The sequence below is a fragment of the Cavia porcellus genome, unplaced genomic scaffold (assembly GCF_034190915.1).
Source record: "Cavia porcellus strain 051 isolate PalLab524CR breed Dunkin Hartley unplaced genomic scaffold, mCavPor4.1 scaffold_32, whole genome shotgun sequence".
NCBI classification, from domain to species: Eukaryota; Metazoa; Chordata; class Mammalia; order Rodentia; family Caviidae; genus Cavia; species Cavia porcellus.
Window position 1 is genome coordinate 28,915,469 of NW_026947515.1, and position 8,553 is coordinate 28,924,021.

Here is an 8,553-nt window from a genome sequence, read left to right on the forward strand (position 1 = left end):
GGCTGTCTGAGAGGCCATGAGTCCCCATCTTGGGCAGAGGTGTTGCTGGGTGGGGGAGAAGCTCTGCTACACTGTGGGCTTGTCCCGGGCATCAGGGAGCTGCACAGTCTCGCACCCAAAAGGGTGGCTTGTTGGAGAGGAGCCCCCATCTACTCTCCCACGCCAGCAGAGTATGAGAAGAGAATACTGCACTGACTGCGGCCCTGCCGTCACCCTGGCCCTCGCCTGGCAGGCCGTCCGGGTGAGCTGACCCAGCTGACCTGACTGTGGATGCGGCACCTCAGCCTCAGCACAGTGCCCTTCCCGGGTTGGCAGCACTCACTTAGGCTGCAGGCGCTGGGCCGGCCCTGCTTCAGGCACCGCTGTGCATCAAGGCATCTGCTGCTCCATCTTGGGGCAGATGGCTGCCAGTGAGCTAAGTGTGTGCGGGGGAAGGGGTGCCATAGGAACCCCTTCCTGCTGGGAGCGCGGGGGTGGGAGAGGCAGGCACCAAAGCATGCAGGGACTGCCTGGGGAGCGGGGGGAATCACGTGGCTCTGGGGTTGGGGTGAAACCCAAGGAACCACTTTTTGGGGCTGAGGGAGTCTGGGTCACTTTGGAGGGGACACAGCATCTGGAGGCACAGATCAAGGCTGGCATGCCTGGCATAGCCAGCCAGGTGGTCTTGGGTGAGACCCTTTCCTCCCAGGTTCCCAGGTCCTGAAGGAAAGTTTGGACATCTTCGGGTGCCTTGAGCCCTAGCTTCTCAGCCTCGGTGCGTCCTCTGTACACAGATGCCTGCCATCTGCAGAGGCCTCCTGCCAAGGAGGAGACCAGTAGCACACCATGCCAGGCCCATCCCCAGGGCACATGAGCAGTGCCTCCACCCCTGGCTCTGAGGTCGCAGCTCCTGGAGAGACGGGTGGTGCTGGTGTTAGCTAAGGTCACTCTGCAGAGCAGGATTCCTCAGCAGCTTCTCCTAGTGTCCAGGAGTGCAGCAGAATGGGGAGGGACTTACCAGGCCATCAGGCTAGGCTGTGGGGAAGGTGCTGGCTGAGGTAGGAGACCCTGTCCTGCCTTGGCTGACCCCAAAGCCCAGCCCACTGGACCCAGGACCTCTCAGGGACCCATGGAAGGAAAAGATACAAAGTGTCACCAAGGAAACACCCACAGGGACCAGCAGTCTCAGAAGCCCACTGGTGGGCATGGAGAAGCCCCAATGCTCAGTCGTGGCACAGTGCTCAGCTCTCCTGTGACAGCCCTTGTCCTATTATACTGAAAGGAGACTGTGCTGCTGTGTGTGTGCCCTGGTCAGCTCCAGGGCAGCCTGCAGCGTGTGCACCTGGAACACCCAGCTGGAAGGGCCCATGTCCTCCGGAGAGGCTGCCTGATACCTGCAGCTGTCCAGGAGAGCATAGCAGGTGGCCCCTCTGTCCCTCTCCTGCCCCTCCAATCCTAAAGAGGCCCCACCCCCACCCTAAGTCTATTAGCCAGCTGCCTGCACCACCACTGTGACTCAGCCTGCCGCTCCTCAGCCTCGCCACCCTTGGCTGGTAGTTGCCTTTTTTTTTTTCTCTCCCATTTTCCATTTCCAAAGTGGGACATTGTCCCTGCATTGTGGCAGATGACTCCTGAGGCTCTGGCCTCTGCCCAGAGTGGTTGCACTTGTACCAGTCACGAGAGCCAACAACCAGACACTGGGCACGGCACCCTCAGCCTCTGGCCCTGAGCAGACACTGTCACCCCAAGGGCAGACACAGTCCACACCCCAGTCCAGATGACTTGGGCATGGTGCTAGGAGGCCTCTCCAAAGTCACCCTCTCAAGGTAACAGTGTACCCTTGACATTGCAGACTGAGCGTGGAGAGGTCAAAAATCCTCCAGGGAGGGCAGAACCCAGAGTTCCCTTTCCTTCAAGTGCACCCCGATGTTAAGGATCTGGAGGTGAGCCATGCGTGACAGCACATGCCTGCGATCCCAGCTTTTCAGGAGGCTGAGGCAGGAGGGTTGTGGTTTAACAAGACTCTCCCTCAAACATTTTTTATGAAAGATGGGGAAGGATGGAGATGTAGGTCAGTGACAAGTGCGAGGCCTTTGGTTCGCTCACAAGATGAGAAACGAGAAAGGAAAGGGAGATTTGAGGCCAACACTCAGGGGGAAGCCATAAGAAGACAGGTAAATGTGGGGATGATGGTCCCCAGGGCAAAGACACCAAGGGTTGCCAGCTTTGGAAGCTGAAGAGAAGCCTGCTAAGATTCTGAAGGACCCAGTTCTGCCAGGGTCTTTTTTTTTTTTTTCTGGTTACCATAGCTGTGAGAGAATAAATTCCTGTGATTTGAGGCAGGCAGTTGGTGTGACCTGTTGCAACAGCCCTAGGAAGTTTACAGCTTCCTTCCCTTCCTTTATCCCAGTTTAGGCCTGGTGGCTCAGCCTGCAGAGCAGAGGGCAGAGCTCAGGGGACACAGAGGTAGGACACAGTTTTAAGGGTCCTCAGAGCCTGAGGCTGTACCCTCCTGGGGCCACAGCTCCTCCCCATCACCACCTCAGCCCCAGGACCTCTCACCTCAGGCCTTGTGAGTATATGTCTCCACCTGTGTCCTCAGCATGGCTGGTCTTGCTACCCTTCTGACCTGTAGTGGTCATAAATGCCTTCCACTTTGCATCGGAGCCCAGCCAGGAACAGTCCTCGAGCCCAAAGGCTGCAGAGGACTTTTGTTAGAAAAATCCTTCATGAACAAAAGTAGTGCCAAGTGGCTGATATCTGGAAACCACCGTTTCCAGGCAGGATGGAACCCTGGCTCCCCACCTCCCTTGCAGCTAGGTATAGGCAACTGACCTGCTTTGCTGCTCAGTGCCCAACACCAGGACTCAATCCCCAGAATGCTTCTCCATCAAAGAGGTGGCCAAGGGCCTTGTCCTTGACAACATATGTGGGCCTCTGGGGGCCCCTGCCTTGTGGTGGAGGTTGTGTGTTAGAGGTGTGGCTCTAGACATGTGGCCACCAAGACCCTCACTGCAAGATAAGGAATGTCCTGGGGAACCACCCTCAGTTCTGCCCCTGGACAGGCAGAAGGCAGGGAGGGTGTGTCCTGAGACAAGCTCCTGAGGGCCCTTCTCCTCCTAACCTGGCCAGGGAGAAAGACTTGTGGGAGTGTCGCTGGCCACAAGGTTTAGGGTCAGCCTGGGCTGGCCACACCCTGGGCTGGCCACACCCTGGGTCATGAAGAGCTGTGAAACTCCCCAGCTGAAGGGGCCTCCGCTTCTTCCAGCTCCCGCCCTTGCTCTTTTTGCCCCTGCTGGGCCCATGGGCCTCCCTTTGTCCACCCTCCTCTCTGCTACTCCCTTCATGGAAATGAAGTCATCTAGAAAAATAATCCAAAAATAAAAAGGGAAAAAAACCTAAGAAAACAGGATTTTCCTCCCTTCAAACATTTGGTGAGACACCTCCCACACAGATGAGTGTCCACCGGGGGGCCATTTTGGTCCAAGGGAGACTGAGTCTTGGCTCCCCGGTGCCCACCATAGGGGTCTGCCAGAGCTTCCCTTCTGCAGTCAGCACCCCCAGGAGCCCAGGTACCCAGGAGCCTGAGCTCTGACTGGTGCCCACTGCAGGTGGACCACCCAGTCCAGAGGAGGTGGGGTGGGTGCAGGGCCTGATGCACGCCAGGCCACGGACGGCCTTCGCTCCTAAGTGGGTCCCGCCTAGTGTCTCTCCCCTCTTCCCAACAGCCCACGCCCTGCGGCAGAGTTCTCGTTTGTTTATTTATAATTTATACTCAGCCTGCTTCCAAGAACACTCGGAGCTGAAAAGTGGCTTTCTGGAGCTCAGCTCTGCTCCTATCAGCCTTGGGCTCAAAGCCCATCACCCTCCTCCAGCTCTCTTGGTGCAGACCACTCAGCCTGGCTTCCAGAGCTCTTGGAGTGGACCCCTAATCCAGTCTTCCTTGCCCCCCATGGACCTTGCCTTGTGGACCAGCTTGCTCAGAAGACCCCCAAAACGTAGAATGCATCTTTTCTCCTGGGATGGACCCTTCCTGGATCCTTCTGTGGCCCCAGGATAGGAGGGACCCCCTGGCACCTCTCTTCCACCCCTCCTTTCTGCTCTGCATGGCTGAGCTGACACAGCCTGCTGCCTCCTGCGCCACCCTGTAGGACAGTGACAACACTGTTGATGACAGTGATAATGGAGATATTTGGGGCTCCCCCTGTGCTGGATTGGCATTGCCATGCAGGAGGGAAGGGCCTGCCAGGGGCTTGAGCAGAAGGGAGGCTAAGAGCACTGTACAACCTCGCCTGAACCCCATGCAGTTGGGGTCTCGAGTTGGGGCCGAGGGTGGTGTTTTCACGCATGCTTCTTCAGGACCTTACTGTCCAAGTGACCAGGAAGGGGTGGGAGCCCAGCACAGCAAGGATGCACCTGGGCATTTGGCACTCACAGAGTCACAGCCTTGGGCTCAGGGAGGGGGCCTCTCATAGGGACATCTGAACCAGCTCCCCAGGGGTTCGAAGGAACGATGCTTGTTTTTTTGTTTTTGTTTTTGTCTTTTTCATTTTTATCGGTACTGGGGATCAAACTCACGACCGCCTGCTTGCAAGGCAGGTGCTTATGCCGCTGAGCTAAATCCCCAGCCCCCAAACGATGCTTGTTTTAAGCCACCAAGCTTTTCTGTAACTTGTTACATAGTCAAAGCGATTTGATGCCCCCAGGAATGGCACACTGTCCCCTCCATCCGGGCATGGAGAGAGTGTCTCTGTGAAGCCCTTGGCCTCCTGGGGCCATTCCTGTGGCCATTGTCCACAGGGTAGGGGCATGGAGGGCTCCAGGGAAGGGGCTGCGCTGATCACATGGGGTCATGGCTCCAGGTGACCTCACATTTAGAAGACAAATCTTTTACCTAAGACAGCCTGCCTGGGAAGAGAAGCTTCCCAGACACGTGGGCTATTCCCATGGCAGCGACACTGGAGCCAGGCCGGGCCTCCACTTCCCAGCCCACCTGCTGCCTCAGGGCTTTTTCCCCAGCTGGCTCACTTTCCTAGGATGGGACAGAAGAAACAACTACAGACAGCAAGTGGCCCCAGGACCTAGCGATGGCTTCAGCCAAGGCCAGAACACTGGCTTAACCAGGAGGATGCCGGAGCTCGGGTTCCTCTGAGCCCTGCTTGCTCCTTTGGAAAATGGAGCAGACACAGCACCCTTTGACCTAGTGCTGAGCAAACTGGACAAATTCCACAGAGCACAGAGCCACACCATCCCCCTTCCATAGCCTCAGTTTCCCCTCTGTAGAACACTGCCGTTTCCAGCTTCTTCCCCAGCCAACTCAAACTCCCATTTCTGCAGAACAAGGGCAGCGTCGCTGCCAGTCACCAGCCACACCACAGCCCGGAGGTGGAGGATGTTCCCTTCCTCCACCAGCAGTGGGTCTAGAGCCCAAAGGCTTGGCACCATCAGTAGTCACTGAACCCCAGTCCTTCCTCCTTCAGCTTGAGCTGACACCACCCGGCAGATGGGCAACCCTGGAATGGCAGAGCCTTGGGGGTCACCCTTGGGAAGCCTCAGGCAAGAGCAGATGCCAGCTAGGCTATGTCAGGGATATGCTGCCACTCTCAGGCACACTGCAGAGCATGGCCTTTCCTAGTGCCACTCTCCTTGCCACCAACTTCCCGAGGGCCACAGATGTCCTGACCGTGGGGGTTGAGGCAGACCAGATGTCTGTTCCCGGCCACAATGCTCCATGCCAGAAGGACAGAGCCAGCATGGTCCCTTGCTGACACAGGCCTGGAACCCCTGATTTTGGAACTGAGAGGGAAGCAGGGATGTGTGAGGGGAGAGAAGCCAGGCATTTTTCCAGAAGGAAATGCCTTTAAGAGCATTTAAGGCCAGAGGAGCCCACACCATGCCCTGAGAGGTTGGCTCACATATGGCTGCCCTGGCCGGCCCAAACCACATGCCTGCAAAGTGCTCCTCTCCCGATGCCAGGCCCACAGGGAAGCCAGTCATCCACACATTTTGATGCTACCCTGGGCAGCCCCAAGGCCTGACTGGCTTCCTGCCTGGGAAGCAGCCCAGTGCCCTGGAAGAGCAGGCAGTGTGAGCATGCTGAAATCCTGGACTGGGCACACACCAGCACTGGACCCCATCAGGGGCCACCCTTCTAAGCCCACTTCCTTGTGTGGAAAAGGTTCATCTCATAAATATGAGGTCATTTAGAGCCATATCAAGAACTGTGATAGGGGCGGGTTTTTCTTTCCCTCTTGTGCACAGAACATGCTGTGCCAACTGCCACAGACAAAGTGGCCTCTAGGAGAACCCAGGGGACTTCCAAAGACCCCACCCAGAACCAGTCTCCCCTGCTTCTGCCTTGTGCCTTGCACACACCTGTTCTTAGTGTCCCCTCTGTATGGCTGAGACCACTCTTCCCCCTCACCCTCTCCCACTAGACCAAGGTGGTCTCTGCGGTGACACTAGGTCTCCTCCAGCCAACTCTACCCGGAGTGGTGCCAGGCACATGGGATCAAAGACCTCTTTAGGCCCAGAGACCCTGACCTCCAAGGAACCAGTTCTCCAAGACCTTGGCAAATGACCCATGCTGGCTCCCCTTCCCCTAGAATTACCAAGGGGAGCCCACCCATCCCTGCCAGCACCGCAGCAGTCTTTAATCCAGCTCCTCAGGGAATGGTGTCCCCTGGCCCTCCGGGGAAGATAAGGAGGTGTACACGGTTTACTGAGTACCTGCTGTCATCTGAACAAGACAATCTCTGCGTTCACAGAGCTTCTCCAACAAACGTGTACCAGCTATGTTGTGGTAAGACCTAAGCAGGAAAGAACAGTGCGGAGTATGAGGAGCAAGGGGTAAGCTCAAACAGCTGTTCACTTCCCCAAGGAGCTGGCGTTGGAGAGATGCCTTGAAAAGAGGATGAGGGTGGGCTGTTCTAGGCAGTGAAAAAGCAAAAGCAAAAGCCCTGTGGCAGGATGGCACTGGGAGAGCAGAAGGTAGAGAGGTAGGTAAGGACCCTGTTGAAGAGACTAGGAGTGGGACAGAGCGCAAGGGTGATCTTGGCTAGCAGATGGCTCTGCGACTGGGCCATGAAGATAGTAGAGAGGTGGGAACCGGTCAACCGTGGGATATGTAGGAGGCGCAGGTGACAGGATGGACGGGCCTTGGAGCCCAGGCAGCGGCTGGGGGCAAGGAGCTGCGGTGGCCCGGCGGCTCCTGGCTATGCACTCCGAGTCCTCGGGGTGCCATTTCACCGGCCACCCTGCCCGGGGGTACCGCCGGGGACGGGAACCCCCATCGCAACCTGGCCAGGCGGAGGGGGACGCGAGCAGGGACCCCGGGAAGTTCGGGACAGCCGGAGGCCCCACCCGCAGGGGCTCGTACCGGCGGAAGCCTGCAAAGAGAACTCTCGCGAGATGACTGAAACCCCATCCCTCCGAGGCTTCGCAAATCGGTAAGCGGCTGAATGCGTTGCCATGACAACCCGGACTGCGTGGCTGCCGCCTCTGTGGCTGTGGTGGCCTCGGCGTCCTGTGTGTGAGGCCATCCTGTGTCGCAGGCGTCCTTCTGCCCAGAGCTCCGTCCTCGGGAGTTTGAAGATGGGCAGAAAGGTGAGGCTGCGACCTAGCCAAGCAGCATCTCGACGTCCCCGTGCGGGTGTAGAGAAGCCACCACAGCTCTTTCCGGGGCGATCGGCCCCGCGGCCGCCCGTTCCCACCACTTCAGCCTGCCGGATACCCGCGTCCTTCCGGTCCCCGGCCCCTCGCCTGACCTCCCTTTCAGCCCTGGTCGGAGGTCCTGGAGTATCCCTAGAGGGGCGCTGCAGACCCCTGCCTCGCTCCGAGGCTGGTCAGGCTTGGGGCAGCGAGAAGGGAAGGACTGGAGGTTGGGCCGCCCACGGTCCGCAGGCCACTGAAGTCAGTTACAGCCCCTCCAGGTCCAGACCTCGGCCCATCCAGAGGGAGGTGGGAGGAAGCCGCAAGCCCGTTGGCGGGCCAGGGCACCACTGTCGCTCCAGCCCCAGTGCTGGACCCCGCAGACCCCGCAGAGCCGGCCCAGCGTGTCAGTATCTAGTGGAGAAAAAATGACAACGTGAACGTGATGTAATGTGAGCTTTGGGGCGGGGGTGGGGGAGAAGCTTGTTGCTTGACTTCACCCAGGAATGTGGCTGGACGGAAAGTTACTGCAACTGGAGAAAGGCACAGTTGGCTGGAGTTTGGTTTAAAAATAAATAAATAAGATTTAAATTATATAACTAACACGTGTTCAGTGTAGAAAACTTAGGAAAACACATGAAAGCATAAAAATCCTTCATCCCACAATCACATAGAACCACCGCTGACATTTGGGATGTTTTCTTCCAGTCTCTCTCTCTTTTTTTTATGAGACAGGGTCTCACCATATAGCCCAGGGTGACCTCAAACTCTCAATCCTCCCTCAGTTTCCTAAGTGCAGGAACTGCAGGTGTGTGGCACCTGTCTTCCTAACGCATTTACAGTAGATGTGTTCCCAGCCCACAGGCTCCGCTGTGCATTAGTTCCCTTTCCTTGTTGATGCTCCATCCCAGCCTGGCTGCCCCC

The 8,553-nt window shown here is 57.5% G+C and overlaps 1 long non-coding RNA gene across 1 annotated transcript; it reads left to right on the forward strand.

Moving 5' to 3' along the window:
* Window positions 1-6,071: 6,071 nt before the first annotated feature.
* Window positions 6,072-8,228, forward strand: LOC111755448 (uncharacterized). The gene is made up of 2 exons (XR_002790009.2): window positions 6,072-7,584; window positions 7,902-8,228. It is a non-coding gene; the product is annotated as an uncharacterized LOC111755448 (long non-coding RNA).
* Window positions 8,229-8,553: the final 325 nt, after the last annotated feature.